General features: G+C 39.1%; 1 long non-coding RNA gene and 1 pseudogene across 2 annotated transcripts; one reads left to right on the forward strand and one right to left on the reverse strand.

Moving 5' to 3' along the window:
* LOC137195480 (uncharacterized) lies at nucleotides 1–22,288 on the forward strand. Of its 2 annotated transcripts, none has more exons than XR_010931121.1 (3): nucleotides 1–390; nucleotides 1,058–1,169; nucleotides 18,484–22,288. It is a non-coding gene; the product is annotated as an uncharacterized lncRNA (long non-coding RNA). The 2 variants fall into 2 exon arrangements; XR_010931120.1 differs by lacking the exon at nucleotides 18,484–22,288 and adding an exon at nucleotides 10,810–11,667.
* Nucleotides 22,289–25,838: 3,550 nt separating this feature from the next.
* Nucleotides 25,839–26,019, reverse strand: LOC137196331 (U2 spliceosomal RNA; annotated as a pseudogene).
* Nucleotides 26,020–26,532: the final 513 nt, after the last annotated feature.

Raw genomic sequence — 26,532 nt, forward strand, 5'->3', positions numbered from 1 at the left:
GCTTCCTCAGCAGGCTCTCCTTCACTCAAGCTGCCCGTCAGACCTGCTGCTTCTTCCCACTTTAATCTGAAGAAAAAACGGGGCTCGGTGCTCCGGTTGGATCCACATGGAGAGCCAGGGCTAACGTTAACTGAGAGGCTAGCGGAGCGTTAGCCACAGCATGACCGGAGGGAAGTACAGCGAATTAGCATCTGCTAGCCTCCCAGCTAACGTTAGCCCCGGTTCTGTAAACAAGGCATAGCCCCAGATTCACATAGTATAGGCGTAGCTGTAGCCGTCACTGTTTCAGTTCATGAAAGTTAATTATGACATTTTGATGACCTTAAAGTCTTGTTCAACGTTTGGTTGTACTAAAAGACCCTCTCAGCAGTCGGATGTTCAGTTTTTCTGGTAAGTACATTTTGTTTTAATGGTTTAAGCCAGTTTTTCAACAGCGAATAGCCTATTAGCATTAGTGTTATCACAGTTAACCATACACTGTAAATGCACCGTGCTAACCAAGCTAGCAGCTAGCTTGCTTCTGGCTCCTAAAATCCAACATGACAACGGTCAAAATGCCAAACTCAAGGCCTCAAAACAGGAGTTCACAAACTAATGGGTGACATCACGGTGGCTGCGTCCATTATTTTTTTTGACAGTCTTTGGGTTTGATGATGAAAAACAACTCTGACTGCTTTGTACCGCCGCCAGAACTCCTAAATTTATGCCAAAAAGCAGAATTATCTCGGGAGCTTGAGCTTGCACAAGCATCATTTTGTCATGACCCACACCTAATTCAATAGGCACTGGTCCTAATGTGATGCAATTTCTAAATTTAGTGTAAATGTTGTCAGGCCCAGCATTCTGACAGTGTTGCTGAGCAAATGTGAAGATACAAAGAACCAAACATTACATTCAAATTCCTTTACAAAAGTGTAATGGTAAAGGTGGCCAGGTGCAATAAAATGGCCCAGCTAAGAGTTTCATTTGATGACATCAGTCAGATGACACACATAGAATACAGAAACTCCCTCTGGTTTTGTCAAGTCTGAATAAAATTATGTGTATTGCTCCCTAGGTACAGTATGTCCTCAAGACTTTGTGTCTGGAGTCGACGCCTTTAGATGAACGCTCCCCAGATGGAATATCAACAGGGCAAATCAACATCAAAACTTTACACCAGAAATGAGGTAATCTTGACAGATCAGGAAGAAAAACACACACAGAGCCTGCCAGTCAGCTTCATACCTCTCATGTTAGTTGAATCGGGAAAAGAAACTTAAGAAAGCATTACAAATCCAAAGTGATCCAACCCCAAACAACGATGCCCTCATGTTATTTACACTGACCTCCATTAGTGCCAAGTTATCATAGCAGAAAAAAAGTCCATGTGTATGCTATATTCCAGATATTTTTATATTTTCTTTTCTTGTTCATCTCACATGTAGCTCTTAACCCTCTCACCCGTCTGCAATATTAGCAAAAATGACTCAAAATGGCCGAGAGCATTTTTAATCAAGCTCTGTATGAAACGCAAGCAGTCGGGTCCTCACACTTCTGTTTGTAAAGTGACCTGGTTGGCATGAGGTCTGATGGTTTTATGGGGGCTGTGGGACTTTGGGAAATCGCTGTAATAGATTCAGACTGTGACTGTTCTCTTGAGGTGTGAGACGAAAGCCACAGAATATCAGCAACCTGGCTGATCTACCAGCAACCTTGTTGATACAGCACGCACGATTTACAACACTGTTAACACTCTATGAATGACTAAAGAATCTTGTTAAAGCTGAATGACTTCACGCCAGTATAAAGATGTGTTTTGGATCTTACCTCGATTCTCTGTAAACTCTGTACATACGGTTCTGTATTCCTATGAGTGTGTCTCTCAGCTGTCTGTCCTCCAAAACTTACAAAACTTGGAATATTTTATTTAGTTTTAAATTCATACAAAGACGGTAGGCAACACATTTTACTATATCTATACGCTAAAAGTTCGCTCCAATTATGGGAGACAAACGGGAGACACACCATGTTGAACTTTAACAAAAGCAAACTTTATTAAACCAATTAACCAACTGAAAGCCAAATTAAAATGTAACTTTAAGTAATTTAAGTATGGAGTGTGGATGTCAGCAAAGTCAGTAGTGTGATGTGCCTGATTGGAAGATGTGTGTGTGTGTGTGTGTGTGGTGTAAGGAGCATAAAGGCAAAAATAAATAGCTAAAGTAACATAACCAAACAGGGGCCTGAAGGGAGAAGCAGGGAGCAGCAGCAGAGAGAGTGAATGAGCTGCAGCAGTGTAACCTAGGTAAGTAGGTAATTAACCTAGGACCACCAGGCCCAGGTGCTCCAAGTTACTCCAATCAGGCACCTGCAGGGCGAGGAGAGACAGAGATTAGTAACAGATTGAAACCCCAGATGACCCCAGTGGACGCAATACTGAAAAAGATCAGTCTCTCTCCATACTGACTGTGTGGGGCATGTGTGTGAATTTGCTACAGTGACAAAACATTAATACTAACATTAGCACATTACAGACTTTCAGACATATGTCCTGACTTCAGAGGATGAATCCATGTAGTCTTTCTGATTTCAATTGTAGAGGGTGGAAGGGTGGGAAAGGGGTTAGGAGGAGCTGTTGCTGTAATATGCAATACATGAAAAAAAAACCCCATGACAGCCGACATAAAGCAGAATAACCATGCTGAAGCCAATTCTGACGTAGGACTGGAGTCACCTCATTGTCTGTCAGTACTTAATTCTACCATCATTCATACCATTGATACTGATGTAACATGAACTAGGAGAGCTCTTTGTGGGCTGCATGCCAAGAGCCAGAAAATTTGGCTGAAAGTCGGTGGGTGGAGTGGGAACAGTAAAGTTCACCAAACTCTCTGTTTTAGCCAGTACTTGTTTTACCCTCCAAAAAACACATACAGAAATAATACATAAAACAACTTTTACAGGTCTTACATTACAATAGAAATACACATGTTGAGTCTCACCTCCTATCTGGTTTCTAAGTGATTGCTTATTCATTTTTAATGTGTGAGTAGTTCACTCACCTCTATTTTTACATCAACAGTGAAAAAGAGGTGAAATGGAATATTTATACCTGTGACAGTTAAGTCTCTTGTAATACATGTACTGTATTATGTAATATGATGATATATATGGTGGTATTTATGACTTGAGAAAAAATAATATTCTATCAGGCACTGTAAATTTACCAAAACTAACTCTTGTGGATTTGGGCTGAAACGTTATTTTGCAGAATTTGCCAAATATATGTTGCAACAATCTTGCATTGCTTTTTCCGATGTTGAAAAGAATCTGAGATCATCCGGTGCACGTCTTGGTACCTATTATGAAACCTATATTAATGGACCAGGAAGTCCATCATGTTTCATAACAGAGCAAAGCCTGTTCTCTTGAATATGTGTTGTGAATTTATGGAAGTGGTGAGCTACAAATTAAATGCTCAGCTCAGCCGGGCTTCTGGAGAGAAGATGATTCAATTATGTTTTTGATATACATTTTGATCACATGTACATCTCGTGCGGCCAGGGCTGATGGAGAGAGAGGCAATATCACTCATCTGTGCTGCTCTTGAGCCAGAGCTGGATTCACCTCCTCCACTCTCCCTCCTGTAGAGTCAAAGGGTTTGCGTTAACACTTGGCTCCACAGAGAGGGACTTTCTGAAACTTGTTGTTGGAAGTTTGCTCTCTGCCACGACTCAGAGCTTTCTCCGTAGAAAGAAGCAGCGAGAGCCATATCTGCACAAACAAGGCACAAACACTCAGGAACGCAAGCGCAGGTTGGGACTGTGTTCCCTGCACGTTATCGAACAGACGTCAACTGTTCCTCACTCTTTAAGTGTCTTTGACGCTTTGGCATCTCACAGTGATTGGACTGTGATTGCTGAGAATGGATTTCATGAGCTCATATCACCGCCGCACCACTTATTTATTTAAGTTTGTGTTCACATCACTTTTTCCCCTCTGCATGTCATGTATTTATTTTGTTCATATGGAAACTGCAGCTGGTTTACATCCCAGCTGTGGAAGTGTAATCATAGTTTTAACCAAAAGATTTCCATATCAGGTTTTGGAAATCCAACATATGAAATGCATATACTATCACCTGAAACAGATTTATTGATGTCTTGTTTGCACAGACAAGTGCAATACAGTTAATATACTTTTCATATAACAGTTTAGGAGTTAAAACAACACGTTTAAAATCATCCTACATAATCATCTTATAAAGTTGTTTTGGCGAACATGTTAGCAAACAGTGGCTTATTTACAGCAGAGGATAGCATTTATTTGAGTCATGTTTCTGGCAATCTGATGAGTTTAAGTCCAATATTCAGTCTTCTTTGAGATCTGTTTTGATATCCACCAACTCCTGAGAAAATATCTCTTTAGTGAACTACATGTTCAGCTTTCTTCACCAGCTAGCTGCTAACTTTGTCTGTCCGCTGTTTGATGCTAGGCAGGGAGCATACAGTTGGATTTTTTTTTTTTTAAACTGAAAACAGCTGCCTGCTGTGGCCAAAAAGTATGATGATGAGTGCTCTGAGTGAACCAAAATATTAAAGGATAGGTTCACAATTTGTCAAGTCTGTCTTAAAACAACAGTCAGGAGCCCAAATGAACATTGACACGTGTTTCTTACTGTAGTCATTCCTCCTGTTCATACTGACCATTAACAGATCCGTTCATGATGCACTTTTGATGTAAGTGTAAGGGGACAAAATCCACAACCCTCCTTCAGTGCAAAAATATATCTGAAGCTAATATGAGGCTTCAGCCATCCAAATGAGTCAAATCAAGTCAATCTTTCAAAGTTACTGTCTTTTCCCTCTTTTTGTTATGATCCCTCCACTGCAGCTGAACAGGAAAACACAGTTTGTCAAGACACAAAGCAAAGATTTTTGACTAAAAAGACTAACTATGGAAGATATCCACTTCATTTGACTAACTCAGATGGCTGAAGCCTCATATTATCTTCAGATAATATGAGTTGTTTTAAGACAGACTTTTAAAGTTGTGGACTGAAAACCAAAACAATGAGCTGAAAGACGCTAAAATGCTTCATAGAGGAACTGCAGAGTTGGATGATAATTATCTGTGGGTTCACCAGTACAAGTGACATCTTTCACATATAAGTAGTCATGTCATCCATTGCTAGTATGAATACATTGACTATAGCAGCTTTAAATAACAAATGTTAGTTAAATACTATCAGAATCCATCGGTACAATAGTATTTTCAGCTTACAAAATACTGCAGTGAGTTGTTCAATGAGTGGGTGAGTTAATCATTGTTTCTCTAATAATTCATACGGTAAATTTTACTCGTTGGCTGTCAGTCTTTGCCACTTAAAACATTTACCACTGGCAGGTAAACAACTGTTCCAGTCCCTCTCCAGCATATAGTCATTCTCACATTTTGGGGCGTTCACACATTTACTGGATAGAACATTGAGCTCTTCTTCTTTCAAACATGTTTTGTGATCCCAAACATGTTTTATGACTTTCTCTGTGAAGCACCTGTAATAACACCCTTGTGCCACAGCGCCACCTATCCGTGCAGAAGATGAGTTGACTCTCGCCACCCCCACATAAGGCCTCCACCGCAGGCAATTCTGTGTTCGGCGTCACTAAACCCCTGCTGGGTTATGTAACACCAACAGGAGTGGGCTGGTGATTTATTGTACAGGTGTTGGGAGGCTCAGAGCTGGTGGAGCTGCAGTCATAAAACAATGCCAGGGGCATGTTCACTGACGAGCAGGGTCAAGACGCACATGTGGACAGGTGGAAAGACACGTTAGCCTTCATTCTCATTCAGGTGGACGCTTTCACACTCACTTTTATACATACACGTTTATTTGACAATTACATCAAGGACATGAGTTTTCTCTGGTTGTCTCCTTGTACTTTATGTTCCCGCACCAGGTGTTGTGCTGGATAAGAAGGTGTGTGTGTGTTTTTGTGTGTGTGCATTTAATGAAAGACAAGAGAGGCCTGAGGCTTCTCTTCTTAAATCTCACAAATCACAAATCTCAGAATGTTTTAAGTCATTTTCCATATTTTGTCTTTATGATCTACAGAGGATTCCAACATTTGTTTAAGGCAAGAAGGGAGGGAGGTTTGACGCACTTCTTGCATATGACTCTTTCCACAATTTAGGGGAATGTTGGTTTTGTTAAGACATACTGAACTCACATAGCAGCAACATTCAAGTTATGGTTGAACAAATTACTGTTCAGCATGACTATTTCTCCTTTGTTAAGTTATTATCGTTAAACCTGCATTAACTGATTTTTTTTTTGGCCACTTAGGACAACACAACACAACGCCGACATATTTGTACATATACATATTAGGGGTGGAACCGAATCTGAACACGGTATTCAGAACAGCACAAATAGTGGGTTTTTATGAATATTTATTTTGTACAAATATTATGAAGATTATTTGTTTTTCCAGAAAAAAAACAAACATGTCAAATAAACGCACAGGTTGGGACGTAGCAAGGTTACATCGTTGTCTGTCTCTGTGTCACAAGTGTATAAATAACTGCAGATCTCTTTCTCTGGCAGAGCTGGGCTATGGCTGACAGGTCAGTGCAGATGTCTCTGGTCTGAGAGATGGGGTTTTGAGACCTGGTGTGGGAACCCACCTTTGTAAAAAAGTTTATTGAATAACACTTACTTTAACACTTTAATATCCTAAAATTAGAAGTGTAGTAAAAACAACAGCAACAGATTTTTTTACTTTATTCAAATATAAATAATCTTGCTGCCTCAACAAATACAGATACAGATACAAATACAAATACTGGCCTCTCTGCACGTCCTTAATAAATATATACCTTTCAAGTTAATATGGCGACACCTGTGGTCACTGGTGGTAACACTAAGAACATCTTAATAATGCAAGTCAGAGTTCTGTTTGAAATTAAACATTTATCGTTCTTTGAGCAGCTACAAAGAAATGCAACAGAAGAGCATGAGCAACTTGTGCAGCTTGTGTCGTCATAATTTGCTTTAGGACTGGCTCTTGTGCATGCCATTTGAAGCCAGCATTAGAAAGGTGAACTCCACCACTGCAGTGCAAACTAATACATAGACAGGTAACTGATGAGTGTAAACGTAACGGCTATACTGTAGCAGAATAAATGCCAAGCATAAATAATATCAAAATTGGGTTTGAAAAAATGAAAATCTTCAGGATATTTAAATATAATCTTTAAAAAAATAACTATATCTACTGCTAGTAGAATATATTGACATGACTATTTTTTGACGTAGAGAATAAGTATAGCTAATTTCAAAAGTCAAAGAAGGACAAATTCATTTTTTAAATATTTATTGCACCCTCCCACTTGCCTTTGCTGATCTGAATGCTCATCACTGTGGTTCCTATAGAGGAAGAATTTAGGCTCAGATGATGTCTGAAGAAATAATTTTTGAAATCATTTTTTTAATGCAGTATTAACATTTTCCATATTTTTAACATCCAATTTACCTCTCAGTGTTAGGAAAGTGTTAGCATAACTTCCATATGAAATATGCTTGTTTGCACCTGTAACATTATGAACTATATGTTCATGCTGCTCTTTTATGCACAAGAAACAAAAAGGTTCCCAGGTTTTGAAAGTAAATTATCTTTGTCTCCAGACATCACCCTGCAATCAGGCTGAGATCAGTGATGAAGTAATATAATCACAGGAAGAATATCAATGTTGTGGACAATTATAGTGCTGTAAAATGAACACAAGCATGCATTCACTGACATAAAGCTATAATAAAGGTAAGAGTTGTGCCACTGACACAACTGAATCATAAATGTTCAGTCACCTCAGCTCTTTTGTAGAGCTTTGGATGTACTTATTAAGACATTTATTTCACATTTAGCTGACATTTAGTGGTAATGGAGATATTTGATCACAGGCTAGAGTTGGCAGACAAAGCCTGCAGTTTAGGCATGAGAGTTTCAAATGGTGGGAACTGGGGTGGAGGAGGAATCCCTAGTGCCTCTGGGAAGAGTTGAGTGTTTTCCAAGGTTTTTTAAGGGTGACAAAGCCCCCTGATCTCTCGTTGAGGGATGTAAAGGCCTTTGATCAGTATGGAAGACATCTGTAGAGCAGACCTGCCAACTCAGGCAGGATAAGGTCTTCACTGAGGTTGAAGTGAAGAAGTGTCTTCCTGGGCAGATGGGGCTGTGTGATAATCTTGACCTTCAACTATTAATATTTATCTCGTTTACAGTTTTGCTTGAAGCTACAAGTTTTTTAGAAACAAAGTGAGAGTTTAGAGCCAACTTAATTCAGACACAGATCATCCTTCATTAGAAATATGAATATTCTGGTGCAGAGATATACACAAATTTTGCATTACTCTGTATTGCTACTCTCAAAATTATGAAAATATCCTGATATGGAAGCAAAGTAGAAACTAGAAATATTGCTGGAGTTTTCAGCCAATATTACACATATAGGTCCAAAAATCCCTCATTAGGTTGGATGGGTTTTTTTACTGATAATTTAAGGCGCAATGAGTTGTGCAATGTCGATATTTCCTCAAGTTGCACTTGGGGCCGTGGTGCAAAATATTGTGCAACTGTACAAATATATTCAAACCTTGGCTAAGTTTGTATCCTGGTATCCCAAATGCTGACACAAGAATTGGAAAAGCTGTGGTTTGAAAATAAAGGGGATGTGAAAGAGGCAACATCAGGGATAAGAAGACTGGTTTAAGACAGGTATTAAGAGTGGAAAGAGTAAAGCTCTTTGACTTAAGTGGGAAGAGAAAAAAATGAGCAGAGGTTGGGTGCGGATGCTGATGTTGTCATCTCTCCTTTAGCTCTTGACAGTGCAAAGCTCTTGTATCTTTGCTCTAAAACCCAGATGGACAACCTGTTTCACAAAGTTTTTTCACTTTGTTGCAAACTTGATACCAATTCTTGAACTTGACTTTTTATTTTTCAGGCTCAAAACATGCTAAACCCTTTTCATTGACAGAGGGGAGTGGATTTACCTTTTGTCCAAGTCTGACTTTAGCTAGTCAGCAAAATCTATTGATGTCTGAATATTTACTGATCACAAGAGAGGTTGAGATTTTTGCTGCATACACAAACATTCTTAATTTATCCTAAATTCTCAACAGAAATAATAATATGAATAATTACCATATATTTATTTTTTCATTTCAAAGAGTTCACAATTTCATTTCAAACAAAGACAAGAGTAAGGTCTCATCAAGGCCAGATTAATTTGTCACAGGGCTGAGACCCACAAACATTCATGCTCACACTGACACCTTAGTACAATTTAGAGTTGCCAGTCAGTCTAACTTGCATATGTTTGGATGTGGGAGGAAAGTGGAGTACCCGGACAAAACCCACACAGACACAGGGAGAAGATGTTAGCTCCACACAGAAAAAGGCCCCAGCTGAGCAGCAGATTTGAACCCAGAACCTTTTGCTGTGAGGTGACAGTGAAACCTACTTGCACCACTGTGCTGCCGTGATTTATGCCTTTGTCTAATGTAGATTATTGGTAAATCTGTTCAACATCTGAAGAGGGTATCCAGGTTAATAGGTCTAATGTCATGGATGCAGCCCTTGACTTTAATGAGGAGTAGCAATGCATGACACTGGGACTGTTATGGTTTGTATCTCCCTCACTCAGACAAGCAGTGGGGGATTCTCTCCTGAAGCTGGTCCGGACTGAAACTCGGACAAAAGTAGGAGCAGTCACGAATAGGGGATATTATGGATAAATAACCCCCTCAACCACATAGGAAGTAGTAGTGTCTGGAAAACTTGGAGTGGATGAATCTAAATGATAGAAGTCTTCATAGCTTTCATCCTCACCACTGTCCCCATCAGTGTCCAAATAGTCACCTCCGGAGACCATAACGGGAGCTCTCTCTCTCCTTAGGCCAGTCTCCTGCGCTGGGTTTAAATAATCATAATTGAGTGCTCCAGAGTTGTATTCTGAGACCTCATCACTTCAATCCGGGATGGACATCATACCGTTTCTCTCTCTCCTTACGCTAGTGTCCTTAGCTGAGTTTGAATAGTAATAACAGCCTCTTGCAGAGAGCCATTGTAATGAAACTATGTTGTAGGGTTTGCCTTGGAGTGACTCTCCTTCCAGTGTCGAGATGCAGCAACCATTTAAGGAGGCTTAAATATGCCATCCTGCCTTCACACTGTTGATCATCCTCACTTTCTTTGAATTTCTTGACGACATTTTCTAAATTTGCGGCCATATCCAAATGCCTCTTTGAAATTTTATTCTTGACACCTGTTGCCTCCTTGTATTCCACAGGTGATTTTAGTCTCCATCCTGAATTGATGGGCTCCCTGATGAAATAATTCCTTGTGTTCTTCCCAGCACTTAGCAGCTGGTGTCCTGGTTGACCAAGTAGCTGGCAAATGACTTTCATGTCGTGGTAGTCACATTTTCCAGGGAAGAGGCTGTCCCCAAAGTACAGGAATGCCATGACACATCCCAGTCCCCACATATCAATGGCTTCAGATATGGGGAGGCCCAAGGTCACGTCCGGAGCCCTGTGTGCACCAGCCTGCTGGTCATTCCAACCTTTACTTTGGACAGTGGAAGGGCCAAACAAAAGTTGATCAACTTCACCCAAAAGGGCTGGTCTTTTTGGTTGACAAGCATAATGTCAGGTTTTAGGTTTGTGTGAAGGATGCCAATACCCTTCAGGGCTTCAAATGCCACAAGTAATTGGTGCCTGACAGGGCGAATTTCATTGAGAGATAATGGCATCCATTCTCTCTCCTTCATCAGGTCCCAAAGGCTCTTGTCCAGCATCTCAAAGGCAAGGCAGGAAAGGTCTTGGAACTTGAAATCATCCACAAACCTCACCAAGTTTGTCTTTTCTGGATCAAGAGTCCTGAGGGCCTTAAGCATGTCCACTTCACATTTGATTGCACAATCATCGCTCTCTTTGTGGATCTTGATTGTCAACGTCTCAGCTGTTTTTAAGTCAACTGACAGGGCAACTTTGCCAAAACATCCTTCTCTGTTAAAGTCCACAACCAGGTAGTGGGAGGACTTGATAAAGAGAATATCCCACTTCAGTACCTTAAATGGAGCAGGCACTCTATCCTCGTCATTTTTATGTGCATTCTCTGATTTCAAAGTTGAGGATGAGGAAGATGTTTTTCAGTCAAATGTTTCTAAATAATATCCAACTCCAGATTCACTTTACTTCTCACTCTGCGGGTAACCAGATGATAGCTAAACAGATTCTGTACGTCTGTGAAGGTCACAAGATAATTGACCAGATTCTCTCTGCTGGTCTTGAAGACATTGTGTGATAGATGTTGAGATGAGATGAGATGATAGATGATGTGATAAATTGACTATATTAGGAAGCTGATCCAGGGACAGAAGAGGATGCCTTTTTTGTCATAGCCTACAATCTTAAAAAAAGAGCGGCTTGCTGTGTCTTTTTTTTTAAATTGTTGCTAGGCAACCACTGAATTACCTGTCCTTAGCCTAACTGTTACTTTGCTGTGAAGTAAACTCATTCCAGGCTGGCTGTTTTCTGTTCAGATGGTGATTATGGCTGTTTAAGTCATATAGTTCCGGATATCCTGCAACAGCCACCACTAGTTAATCCTCCATGACTGTTATCTCCACTTGTTGAATTGACATTTTGTAAACTCGAGGTGTTCAGGGCGCTCCTGCAAAAATGTGAGGTGCATAGAGCGGAAAAATTTGAGGCGTTCAGCAAAGCAAAAGCAGTGAGCAAAAATCTTTACTCTCATTGAAAACAATTACAGGAAGCTGCCCCATGCTGCTAAAATGTGCTCTGTCTAAAGACCAGAACGTGTGTGGATTGTCATTTTATAAACACATTGCATTGTATTTAAGGTTGAAAATCCCTGACAATTTGGATGACATATTACCATCTAAATTTAATATTTGTAGCAAATAAAGATACTGTTGTGTTAGTATAATGTGGTGAACATTCAACTATGTACATTAAGTGATAAAACAGTTATTTGACATTTCTGGAAAGGATTTAATCAATTTGACGGTGTATTGTAGGTAGATTGGACAAATGTGGTAGTATGTTACCTATATGCATATTATCTTAATACATTTTATGATTATTTTTAAGCCTGACACACTTTTTTAGACCAATACAGGGATGCTCATGGAAAGTAGGTCACAGTTTGTACAATATTTTTCAATCCATTCAATAAATATTTCCTAAACTTGCATTTTTTCATAGTGTAATCCAAAACATCCCTAGACATCACTTATCGGGATGGGAAAAGCATGGATCATGTATTTGTAACTAAATCCTGTCTTTTTATACAGAACTGTTTTCTTTCTTTCTTCTTCTAATTTAATTCTCCAATATCTCCATTCATGTGTGTCTACAGCATAGCAGTGTGTGTCAATGTACTGTTCATACATGTATTTTAACCTGTTTGTGTTTCTTCTTGGACTCTGTATGTGTGTGTCTATTTGTGTATGTGTTTGCTTGTTCAAAGAAGTGTAAGTGAGTGTTGAAACAAGAACAGTTACACTGATTGCACAACTTTACTGAAGTAAACCAGATCTGGCATAAAATTGCTGGCTTAAGTGTTTCATTAGTTGAAACCACAACTTAAAATACGAAAATAAGCCACAAAGTTGTAATCATTAAATGAGAATTTGATTCACAAAATGTATTAGGAAAAATGAACTTTGTCTATCCAAAAGATAGCTTGACATGCCATCCTCAGCTTCAGACCAAAGACAAATTTTTAAACACTTAAAGATTCATGCAGCTGTTTGTGGATCAGAGCTATAGTGGTGTGTATGCAGGTATACCCACCCCAGGGCAGGGGGATTTACCATGTATCTAGCTATTAACAGTCAAAGATATGTATCAGTGCACATCTTGTGTGCAAAGTGCAAAGTTACAATATCATGACCAATAAAGTCACAATGGCCATTAATGGGAAATATGGCAGGTTGATATATACTGGAATAACTTCAGTGTCATGGTTTCTGTATTTATCATATATATACAAGACATTTTGGTTTTACTAGCAGCTAAACTACATTTTAGAGGTATTACTGACCATCAACACTAGCTTAACTTGAGCCCTGGTTGACTGCATGCAGCATGCAGGGTGATCCCTGAATGTAGGCTTACCAGTGGCCACTGTTAGCAAACCGGCTAAGAAGACACAACATGTAAATAAGTCAGTTTTGGAATTACCAAACCTGTTTAACCTGTTTATTAGAGGCTATTCACCTCCCTACACCTGCATTCCCTGCACCAAGCTAACACTTACAGTAGTGTTTGGTCTCTCTGTCTACTGGACGCAGAGAGACCAAATTGATATAAGCTCTCCATCAAATTCCTGGTAGGACAGGAAACAAGCCGACACCCAAACTGTTGGAGTAACAGACTGAATTTCAAATTATAATTCCTTACACTCCTCAGAATACAGTGATCGCATTACTGCAAAGTAATGCCCAACACTGGTCATTTCTCAGGGGTGCAGTTATCCAGATCAGACTGCTGTCAGAAGAGAGCTAAAAGACTAAAAGACCAGATGACTGGCCCAGCAATGATGTTTCACCTCCAATATTTTCTGTCCCCAGTAATCCTTTTTTCTTTTTTTTTAAATTCTGGATGGTCTTTCCCTTGCTTTCCAGGGGTGTAGCTTGGAAGGGAACCTCCAGTTGGGGTTTTTCAGAGATACTGGAAGACTCATGTGCGGTTTTCCTGCTTTGATGGCTGTTTTTCTGCCAAGCCATGGAAATTTGCTGCAGCAGTGGGGTTGCTGTGATGTGATGCTGACTCCATTACAGAGTGGCTGTGAGTCAACCTCCAGGAACCCTGGGGTTGAAGCGCTGGGCCTCCTCAATCTGTAACAACAACAGGCTGATGCCTGTGTAAGACAACATATGATTCAAAAGATTAACTTGCCTCTGCTGTTATTTTCCCCTGAGAGATACCAATGGAAATTTTGAAGAGATGAGCATCTACGAATATTGGATCAAGTGAACAGCAATGGAACATGGATGTCGTCATTGGTTTTCTTTGACTCTACACATTAGTATACTTTTTGTTGGTATATTATGATATATTATGCCTTTAGATGGTGTTAAGTGATTCAAAATTTACAGGTTTAACACCATGAGAAAAATGTTACTGTACACTTGTAAAAGATTGTTTTCATACCAATTATGGCACAACATGGGGATTATTATCACTTGTGCTACTCTATGTAAGTGAATTAATGCTTCAGGTATTTATATCCCACCAGCATGTCATATGGATCAAGAACGCACTGTGAACTACGACGAAGGGGTCTCAATGCTGCATTTTATGTGGTCTAATGAGCAGGTGTCCCCTAAAGAGGTGGATAATGTTTATAGAATACAGAACATTTTGGTTTAATGTGGGTTTTCATGTCATAGATCATAGTATTATTATATGGTGCATGTAGCCAAGAACTGGTATGTGCCATAAAAGTCTCCTTGATTAGACCTGTGAGTGACTTGTTTTCATCCTGCTGAGTGCAGACACAGACTTCAGAGATCAATTTTATGACAAACCACTAGAAGTCTTTACTTTTTTGACAGGGGATAAATAATGTTTGCATGACGGATTAGACTTGGGTGGGTGTACGTAAAATATTTGAAACAAGACTGACCTTACGACCTACTCCCAGAGTTGTTGTGGCACATTATTAAAGCATGTGCAGCCAGAAAGCACTGCTTTATGAAGAAAACCAGCAGAGCGGCTTGAGTAACACACTGCAGGGTGCTGTGGTTTTATGAGTCCTCCCTTCATTTAAGACAAAACACTTAATCCCATGACACCCAGTGCTTTGAACTGCAGGAGTGGACTCTGGTCATCCTGTCTGCGCTGTCTGTCTGTCCAGGAATCCGTTGTTCACATGTGCGTGCACGCACACACACATGGGCACATATACACATTTTCTCTGCGAGAATGACAGTGTATAAAGTTTTAAAACATACAGCTGCAGTTTTACAGCATGGAGGGATAACATATGGTCTGATTACTCTTTTTGTCATGTTGGTGGCGTAGCTCTAGGATGGCCCAACAAGTTCTCCAAACAAAATAATAAAAATACATAGTTGGCCCATGCCCTCCAGAATGACGCATATAAGTGTTTTCTGTCTCGTTTTCAAGAGGACAACATCGCAATTTCACAGATAAAACTGTTGTTTAATTTAATGTTTCGTTCAGATTTAGGCACAAAACAACTTGGTTAGGGTCATGGAAATATTGTGGTTTGTCAGTCAATCCACCACTCTGGTCAAGACTTAAATATCAACAACTATTGGATGGTTTGTTATAAAATGTTGCATAGACATTCATGTTTCCAGAGGATGAAAGATATAACTGTCACGTCCTGGTTCAATTCTATGACCTTTGTTGCATGTCTCTACTCTGATTTCCTGCCTGACTTTATACTAAAAAAAAAGATGAAAATGGTGAATAAATAAAATAAAATAAATAAATAGACTTAAAAGACTTAGGCATTCATGGCTCCAAGATGATGATCCCTAAGGATTTTGCATAATTTTTTCTTGCAATAATTTGCATCTTTGAACGCATTTCTATTAAATTTACTGTACTTAACAGTCCACTGTGTAAAAATTAATGGCATCTAGCAGTGAGGTTGCAGATTGCAACCAACTGAATAGCCGTCCCCTTCCAAGCATGAAGGAGAACCTACAGTGGCTGTGAAACTTGTGAAAAACTTGAAAGGCCCTCGCTAGAACCAGGCTACTGTAGAAACATAGCAACATGGCGGCCTCCGTGGAAGGGGACCCACTCCCTGTGTAGATATAAAGGGCTCATTTTAAGGTAATAAAAACACAATGATACTTATTTCATGGGACTGTACACTAATTAAAACATACTTATGAATATTATATTCCATTTCTGCCAAGTCCATTCAGCTAGATGCCACTAAATTCTACACACTGTACCTTTAACAATTTTTTTGATGCATTTTTTCTGTCCAACATGAGCTAAGATATCAAACTAATGTAACATTGATTGCAGAATAAAATAGATGTCTTGTTTACATTTAGAGAGTCCTCCCCATGTCTGAGAGCTTATTGGTTGGTTCGCCGTGCAGTCCGTCAACCTGTTTGTCTGTTGCACTTACTACCAGGTGCTTTCAATCAGTTTTCCTCAGACTGAAATGTCCTTATATGGTGCTCTGCTGAGTCCAAAGACTACTATTGTACTTCTTTTTTCTTCCAAATTAGCAGAATAAAACATCATCACTAGCTCTCTGCGTACTTGTTTAATGGGCAGATCGATCCCCAACAGTTACACTACAGTTCCCTGTAGGCTTTGGGCTGAAAGGGGGAAAAATAATGAAACTAAGTGATGACTTTATAAGGCTGGCATCAGATGTGTAATTTACTTTTCCCATAAACAGATGAAAACAAAGCTGTGAAGACAAAGACAAAGCTGCTGTTTCATTTAGATGTTGGAGATTTATTGGTACCAGGGGCCTCATTTATAAGCGTTGCGTACACACAAAACAGGGCTTGAGAAATATGTTCGTCGCTTCCCACAAAAAAGTTGGAATTTATAAAAACAAACTTGATGGGAGAATGTGCACACCTGTACGGAAACTCTGACCCATGCATACAAACATTTTGGAGACAGGGGAAATTAGCGACGCAGATGGTGAGGTGGTGAATTGAAGCCAGATTGTATAATGATACCTCTCACACATTTAATTTCACTTAATATCAAACCTAATTATAGATCCACTTTATCATAAACGACACCACTTATCCCCCACCTACAATGCAGGCCTTTCATCCCTTCCCAGGAGATTTAACAACCATTCACATTTGGCCACATGTAACAACTCCAACAACTGTCATTTACATTTGGCTTCAGGTGACTCCACGACTGTCGTTACAACAGTCAGGATTACTAACGAACCAAGTGGTATCAGTGACTTTAAAGTTGACCCCAACGAGGTTAAATACCTGGGACTCCCGTCCTTAAGTGTCCATCTGTCTAACTGGTTTCAGAGTGGCAGAGCACACCACACTTAAACATTACATCGCTGCAGTAACCTTGACATAAAAGTAAATTGGTGATTATATCCAAATAAGCAGAGAAATAATGATGCAAATATTAAACACAAAAAAATGTTTGTACCGATTTACTCATTTCAATAATGCTTGCCTACCCAGTTAAAATAATCGCTAAATTTCATTTGGATACCTAACAAGGTCAGCAGTCAGCATACAGCACAATGAGTTGCTGCTCATTTTGCACTGAAGACAATGGCAGTCACCTTAAATTCAGAAACTGGGTTCGGTCACCAGTACTGTAGCTTCTAGTTTGACTGTATGCTACATCAAACATTTGAGATTGAAGAGGATAAGGATTTGATGAAGTGATGATCAACAAGAATATGTGCTTTACAATGATTTTACATGAAGTAACAAGACAGAGAGTTAAGTTAGCGGCTCTATGAAGCTGTATGGGAACAGCAGTGCTTTGAGCTAGTTATTTGGATTTGGTGATTGTCATCATGACTCTATCGTACTCAGCTGCAAATCTTCAAAGTGCACACCAGAGATTACAGATGAGGCCAAAAGGACGACATCATCAGCAAACAGCAGGGATAAAAAAAACAGATGTTTCCAAAGCAGAAGCTGTTCAGTCCTTGTATGCTCCTGTTCAGCAATATATCACAGACACAAGTGTATAAAACTCGTCTCAAATTTGGCACTCACATGAAAAATGTTAAAGCTTATGGACTCATCCCTCACTGTGAATCTCTCTTTGCAAGTGTACAGCAACAAAGTGGGTCACATCAACCTCCCCGTCACTGCAGCTGCACCACCCACAGAAGCACAGTTATTTTCTTTTACTTTTCCAAACCAATGACTCGCTTCAAGTCTATAGTTTTCAGTTCTTTGTTTGTTAGACAACATCTGACATTTCTGGTTCCCATTATGCTCCAAATGATGTAAGATTTAATTATTTTGTTCGTTATTTTGGTACTAGCAGTGAGTCTTCCCTCTTAAAATAAAGATTTGGAAAACTTCAGCTACACCCGTAAGGAGTTCATCGGGTTTTATTATATTTACGCTCGCTTGTATTTCCTTACAGAAACATATTGTGTGTATTCCCTTTACTGCTTCCTCTTTCTTCTTCTGCTTCTCCTACTTCATCTCAGATATCTCACATGAAAAGCTGGATCATGGGAGGGTTGTTTTAAGGTAAATGTGAGAGCGTGCATACGGTTTACCCTTCCTTTCATGAGCATGTAAGCAGGTAACTCGATGTTGAGGTTATGAAATAAAGTCTTGTGTTTTTTCTGTCTCATCTAATCCCCCCCCAAAGCTCTGTCAACACCTGTGAAAGGACATTCACTTCCCTCCTGCAGCTGACTGTGGCTCCTCACTTTTTCTTTTTCTCTCTCACAGGACGTGCAGGAAAAGGATGTGGGTCGGAGCGCACCACTGCAGGCATGTGTGTTTTCCATTGCTCAAGTTATATCTGTCAGTGGATCAAGTGTGGCTAAACAGGCATGAACTGTATTCATTTACCACACAATGGCTGTAAAAGGAATTCGAGATTGTGTCATGAACTGGCCTCGATATCGCTGTGGAGTAACAGGAGTTTCCAAATGTGCAGGGCCTCCCAGTCGACTTGTTGGCTTTCATTTCTTCCCGACTTTAAGTGATCAATTAGTGCCAGAGTTTGGCAACCGATTTTATACACTTGACTCGGTTACCAAGGTAATTCAGGAAATGGTATGCAGGTGGCTTTGTTTGGGATAAAAACTGGCATCTATATTTGTCTTTTGGGCTTGAGCTCCTTCCTGCTGCTGCAGTCACGTGCTGTTGTTGAATGAGACTGCAATACTACAGTTTATCTCAGGCAATACGATATGAAGGTGAGACGTTGTTTGGTTTAGAAGATTTTACATAACTTTACATGCACACAACATATATGCTGGGCTAAAACTGTCATTGCTAACACTGTTTGTTGGCCGTTTCAGCCCACTAACGCCAGTAATTTAAAGATCTAGTTTCACGCAACCATGGTTTCATTGTTGTAGTTTTGGCTGTTTCTCTCATTGTTAATAAAAACACCACACTCACTAAGTTACCGTATTGGCGCACATCTAAAAGACCCTGATCATAAGACAACCCCTTTTTCCACAACTTGTTGTTGGAAAAAGACAATAAGAAACATTCTCAGACTATTGGTAGAGTTCCTAATGTGAATCCCACATTTGTGTAGCTTGTCACATACTCATACACTCTCCAGTGAGGCTATGATTTTCTCTGGTTGTTAGCATTTATTAGACTGTTTTGTTGTTATTCTGTGACACCGGTAGCTGTTGGAAACTAGACCAACTGGGCTTCCAGAACACTTTTAGTGGTTCTCAACAACCTCCACTTTTAGGGTCAATACAGTAAAGGTCTTACAATGCGGCAACATCACTAAGATAAGGACTTACTGGACAAAAACATGATCGAATGGACAATAATAAAGGCTTCCCAGAAGCCGCTAGATTCAAATTTATTTTGAAGGGAGATCAAAAGACACTGTTTTCACTGTCGGTTTTATTTCCAAAAAAAGCTGTGTAGTTAATTAGGATAAACTGATCGTCTCACCACTGGTTTCTTGGCCTGTTGGACTTTGTTGTAGCAACGTTACCATGTGCCCAGATCTTTAATAAAACTGAATTTTGTTAACTTATACAATATGATCAAATGACTACCCAAATCTAGTCAAACACACTTCTACTTGAGATACACTTGCGTCTGTTTGTGTTGCTGACTGATAATGAAGTTCCCAAGTTTCTAAAATTAAGCGTCAATGTTGGGAGGCCAAAATTCCTGCTGCTGATGTTTTTTCTTTAACAAACTCCAAGAATAGTTACGATAAGCATCTGCCTTTTTGAGTTTTCTTTACACGCATTTCAGTGAATGATAATATACCATTGTAATATAAAAGTGAGGCCTTCTCTGCATGTTCACTACCGACTAAAAAAGAAAAGTTTCACAAACATTTTCTTTTTCATGAATTGAATGCCAGGATTAAAAGTGCCAACAGTCAGCTGTGAGTCAGCGGAGAAATGAGTCAGCACATCAACACAGTAACAATCCAGCGACTTCACCAGGTCACCTCGAGTGCATCACCTGAGGGGCCTCCTGTCATAAGTAGTAAAGCTGACTCGTACATGTGTGGGGTTGCCGTTTATAGAGCAGGAGGCACAAGCTGAGGGGTCAGTCCCTTCCAGAACATACTTAATAAATCAGACAACATGTGTTAGAGCACAGGCTCCATGGTGCAATAATATCAACAAGTGATTGATCTAAGTTTCTTATTAGATTTGATTTCTTCGTGTAGAATACTATTATTAAAATGATTTTGTGATGCTTACAATGAAAACATCTGTATCCTCTTGCATGGTTAACCACAACAAATGAATTTTAAGTTTAAAGTCAAACAGCATCAGCCATCATCTCTTGTTTCAGTTCAACATCCTCAAGTGACTTTATAGTTTCACAGTCTATCAAACAAAAAAAAAATCTCTCCATGAAAACATGCTCATGTGCCAGCGCGGGCAGACATGCTAATGCCTGTTCTTTCTGTTTGGTGTTCGATCCAAGTCGAAGCTTTAGCGTGCTGAAAATGTCCACATCTTGGCATGTTGACGACACAGACTCACACAGCATAAAGGAGTTATGACCGTTTCTTTGAATTACATACATTTATTATCCCAAATCCTACTGTATAATGTCATTATCATGCACTCATGTTATGTACAATACATTCTCCTGTCAATTTTGAGATACAATACTTTAATTCATTGATATATAGTAAAAGTTGTAATTTTAGGATGCATTTTTGGTGTATAAAAGATACAGAGCAGATAGATCTATAGCAAATATCTTTGGATAACGCACTATAAAAAATAGATACAGTGTCGGTGAACACCAGGTTGTACGTGGGAGGAAAGTTGCACATTTTCACCTATGAAATCGGTACGATCAGAGGAAATAGAGCAAGACCCCCCACCTGTTTTAGCAGAAGCCATATGTTGAATACCACCCATGAATGCTCATAAAAGTCACATATGCACATCAGGTTGTCCTGTAATATTTGCATCATATCTCTAGAACAATGATCTCATTTTCCGTCAGGAGGATTAACTATACTGTATCTATTGTATCTACTGTGTAATTTAATTGAATCATCACCTCACCTTTTGGATGTCTTTTCAAGTAGGGCTTTTTGTAAGCCAGCTTTTTTATATTATTCATACGACATGCCTGGACTGATGTTTCTCATTTTGCTCTGATGGTGCAGATGAAACACAAATTGCAGGCTGTGCTGAGCTCACAGGCGCCAAGGTTTGGCAAGGCAGAACTTTACAACACTGGCAGCTTTCGAGCCTTTTGGTTCTAATTAAAGCCGCTCTCTTCTGTACGAGACGGACACCATATTGCTTTGTGTCAAAACGTCTTTGGAGGTAATCAATCACTCGGGCCTTAATATCTTTATATCTGTTAATCACATGCAAATGATATAGATGTACAATAGTGGAATAAGTTCAAGTGAAAGACTGAGATTGTTTTAAGGTGTCAAACAATTGATACAATATGTGTGTGAAAAGGCTGCCTTTTCATTAGGCCCTGGTTCCCAATATTACTTGTGTTTTTGTGTTAAATCACTAATTTCAGTACAATGTTTCTGTTAATTGATCAGTCATGTTGCATAAATAATGTAATATGGGTTTCATTTGAGTATTTTGTGGGCTTCTGCCTTGCTGTGATTATTTTTTGAGGGTTTTGTGATGGTGAGCAGATCGTCTGCTTAATCAGTGATAGTGACAACAGGTGTGTGTCGTTGGCTGCACTGAGCAGTGAGTCACGGCTCTGTCAAGTTGAGGTAGGAAGGATAAAACTTTTCTGTAGTAAATAACATTCTGTATAATTTGGTGCATGTGTGACCAAAGGACATTGTGATTGTCAGCAGGAGCAGAGAAATCCTACATCAATGTTGTTCTGTATGTTTTGAAAGCTTTGTATCAGTCCAGCTCATGCAGTGGTCACCTGAGTAGATGGTACGTTCCAGTTAGATCAAGCTGAGAAGGTAAAAGGTCGGTTGCTGGTCAGTTGAGGGAGTAGAGAAGAGAGTCAGTGGCAGTTTGTTGTGAGGTAGCAGATCGTATTTGTTTGTTCTTTGCTTCAGCTTAAGTTTGTTTTTCTGTTCATTCAGGATCATGTATATTCTTCATACTGCAGAGCTCTTCTTGTTTCTGAATAGAAAGCAGAACGCGAGCTGAGGTTTGTAATTTCTTTTGCGCTCCGAGTGTCACGCTGTTTTCTGAAACTTGAGTTAATCACATAAAGCCGATTTTTCTCTTTTCATTTGGAAGCGAGGACGTGTCGTGTCGTCACTCTTTGATGTGATTGGTGGGTTTGATTTGTATGTTTTGGCTAAACAAATAACAAATATTCACAAAATATAAACAAATAAATAAAAACAATAAAAATTTCCAGTGCCAAATACCATCTTCTGCTCTTTATATGTGGTGGCGGCAATGTGTATGACGAATGCAAGACTAAGTGTTGCCACATTTTATCATTCGGTCTCACTGAACAACCATGTGGTGACCTAAGATACTGACTGTGTGTTTGTTTACAGCTCTGCCTCCTCTTCCTCTGTAAACACATCTCCTGCTTCAGCATGGCTGCAGCCTATAAAGATTTAAAAGCAAGTTGTTTTTATCTGAACACATAACATCTGGTGTTTCTACTTAAACCATCCTTACACCTCATGTTGTTGGTCTTCAGTCCTGGTCCCGATTTTCACTATGTGTCAGAAGTGAATTACATTCATCTTGAATTAATGTTTTCTTGATTTCTCAATATATTTTCTTGTAATTATGTTATCTATTACTGATGAAATGTGATGCACTGATAATAATGCTATACTTTCGTGTCACAACAGTCAGTTGTAGCGTGCAGCAAGGAGTAGCGTGCTGTCTGGGACACACTACCACATATCTTTCTTTGTATTCACACAGTGTTGAAAGACATAAAAATTCAATTTATCTTCCTCAAGCACTTGGTCTCAAAACATGAGTAAGAGTAAGCATTAAATCATACATCCACGTCATCATGACTTTAGCTCTCCATATGACAAAGTGTTATGTTTTATGATCCCTTTCCACATTGTTTTTAAATCACCAGACCTCATTTCTCAAAGCCAGAAAGAACTCATGACACAGTCTTATTGCATGAAAACAAGACGAATGTACCCTCCATTTCTGATCACAGATGTATGCCTCCAGACTTCTTTGATGAAAGTCACAAAACATGTTCTCTGTCAAAACAAAGTAAGGAGGAATATTGCTGAAGGTGTAGTTTGATGGTGCACAATGTTAAGCAGACATAAGAATGCTTCTCATTATTCTGTTAAAGGGGACATATTATACTTTTTGTGATTTTCTGTCATTTAGATACTATTATAATGCCGGATTTCTCTGTTAGGTCAAGAACTTGAGGTGAACGCATGCAAAAATGCTGCCTTAAGGTCAAAAGCTTCAACCTGCTCTGAACACTGTGTTTGCAAAGTTACCTCTACTTCCCCATCAAACTGACGTCAGGTTGTTCATGTTTGCCTACAAATGGCCATCTGTTCCGTAGCCTTTGTTGCTAAGGTTGTTCCATGGGTTGTTTGCATTGTCCGCTCGCATTATTTTGCATCAGATTCAGGCTCAAACATGTACGGATGTATTTGAGAAGTTTATATTTTGAGTAAAGAACGAGAAAAAGAAGTTAAATCCTACTACTACTGTTTGTTTATGTAGCCTCCGGTGCTGAGACGCAATTTCAGGAAGCTAACCAATCTGATCAGAGTGGGCTTATCGAGAGGGGGGCCTTAAAGAGACAGGAGCTATAACGGCCTGTTTCAGAAAGAAGCTGAACTGCATAAAGGCTGCATAAAGGGCCAGTATAAGATAATAAAAAAAAGTTTTTTTTAACTGTAAATCATGCAAAGATATTCCAGTAGCCCCAGAATAAAAATATATAGACCTGGAAATGTGCATGTTATGTCTCCTTTAATGTTGAAGACATTAATAGATGTTTTTACAATATGTAAAGTTTAACAAATCAACACCACAAGCATGTCTTTCACACCATGAAGGACACACCATCACTATATGCTTTTTATATAATCCAACAGCCTCTCATATAAAGCATGAAGTAGCTTATTTATGTCTGTAATACAACTTTTTTTTTTCTGTCTTTGTACATGTTTTACTGTTGATCGTCATTCATAATCCCTCATGTCAGAGGTATGCAGAGGAGAGAAAAGATTCATGGTCACATCTGTGCTGTTTCTGCCAAATGTAATGCTCCTTAAATCTGAGTGGGTTATGCAACTCAACATAGAGAGTATAAGAGCCAAAATGAATCTTTCAAAAATCAGTGATAAAAATGAAATGTTATCAAAAAGCTACAAGTTTTTTCTTTTTATAAATTCAAAGTTTGTCTGAAAGCTCACAGACAATTTGATTATTATTATCATCATCAGTTAAATTGATGTTATTCATTATAATAATAATGCCACTAGCTTCATGGACTCATGAATTGAGGGAAGAAAAAAAAACTAAGATAGAAATGAGTTCCTCAAAACTGACATAAATATCTCCAAAGAGCCATTAGGAAGACTTGGCAGACATCCCCTCAGTCATTTGATCTTAACTCCATGCTGATTTAGAAAAAACATCACTTATTTCTGTATTTCATGTCCAAGCACCATTTTATTTCCAAAGCTGTAGGGACACTTCATTCTTCCAGAGCTCAAGGGCAGCTTTAGTGCACTCTGTTGGTTCAGATGTGTTTTCCATGATGCTAGCAGCCTCCATCCTATCAGACTCCGCCTTGACAGGTTTCGTTAGTCGGATAAGGAAACTCTGTCCCATTTGGACCACATGCGGCTCTGCAACCTCTGACAGAATTTAATCCTGCTCTGTCTTGTGTAAACTAAACAGTTAAACTACACTGATTACAGCTGCTTTTGGTCTTTCTGCTCAAGACATTGTTTACGTAATCTTGTTAAATTATGTAAAAGCAGAATATCTGTCTATCTACATGTAGATAGTGGGAATAGACAGTGTCTGAGGTCACTGAGTTCACTACTGGTCTTCAGTTTTCACTGTAATCACTGTGGTGAAAGTTCATCCGTTAATTTTGCATGTCACTCCTGAAAATCTACACTGTAATTGCCACTGTTTATTTCTGTCAGCATCTGTGATTGAGCCAAATAGTACTCATGTACATCATCTTTAGCTTTGTTTACTTGCCTCTAAACTTTTCCAGTTTCTTTTGTCCTTATCTGCAACTTGGCTCCTCTCTCATTTAACATGGAGCCATTGACATTGAAAAAAGTTCAACATGCAGTCTATTGCTTGTCTAAGTGTGAATGTTTACCCTGAATTCTACAGTTTTTGAAACAAAGACTTCCATAAACTATAAACCATCCCAATTCTTTCAAAAACATTGCCTCGGGAACATAATTGTGCAACCACATCTAGAAAGAAACATATAACAATGACCATGAAACCATTTTAATTGTAAATCAGTTTTTCTATAAACATCATGAAACCATCCAAAATGATGAGAAGTTTTGGATGCAGAGACAACATTTAAATATTTTCAACCGCGCAAATTAAAGAGTTGCAGAGACAGATGTGATCATGCTTTCCATGAAGTGGAAATATGACTTGTTTAGTCTTTTGTATTTGTTGAGGTGGTGCTGAAACTGGAAGTGGAAGTGGTTTAGTCTGAAACATTTAAAGGACACAGAATATCCATTACCACCAAAGGATTTAACTCACCTCTGAATCAGTATTACAGTAGATATTTAGCTTGTTAAACTGATAAGAACAGATACTACACTTGATCTTAGCCAAAAGGTAGAGAAGTGATTGATATTTAGCTTGTTTAAACTGGGATAAAAATATACCATGGCGAGAATTCTTAACTCTGATTGGCTGGCAGGTGTACATTATTTTCTAGTAGCAGAACAGAATAACTGCACACCTATGATTCAGGCATTTATTACTGTGACAGTATTAACTTCTGGGGCTGTGTCTGACGTAGTCGCTCGTGCACGCATTCACTATTTCTAACAATTTATAAAAAAAACAAAATAAAATCATAAAATCATCATAATTTTGTGCCATCCCTGAGAAAGTACATTGTCGCAGACCAACGCAAAATGGAGTTATGGAAGCAAATCCATTACAATAAACTTGAGTATTTTGGGGTGTTTACTCTTACATAGACACTGCAACAAACACACACACACACACACACAATAAAATAAGAAAAATGTTTGACAAAAGTTTGATTCCACTCTTATATTTGTCCTTTCAGTATGAAGCTTAACCTCTTGTATATTAACCTTTCTCCTTGATACCCATCGTATAATCCACTATA

This window comes from Thunnus thynnus, chromosome 13 (genome assembly GCF_963924715.1).
Source record: "Thunnus thynnus chromosome 13, fThuThy2.1, whole genome shotgun sequence".
Taxonomy (NCBI): domain Eukaryota; kingdom Metazoa; phylum Chordata; class Actinopteri; order Scombriformes; family Scombridae; genus Thunnus; species Thunnus thynnus.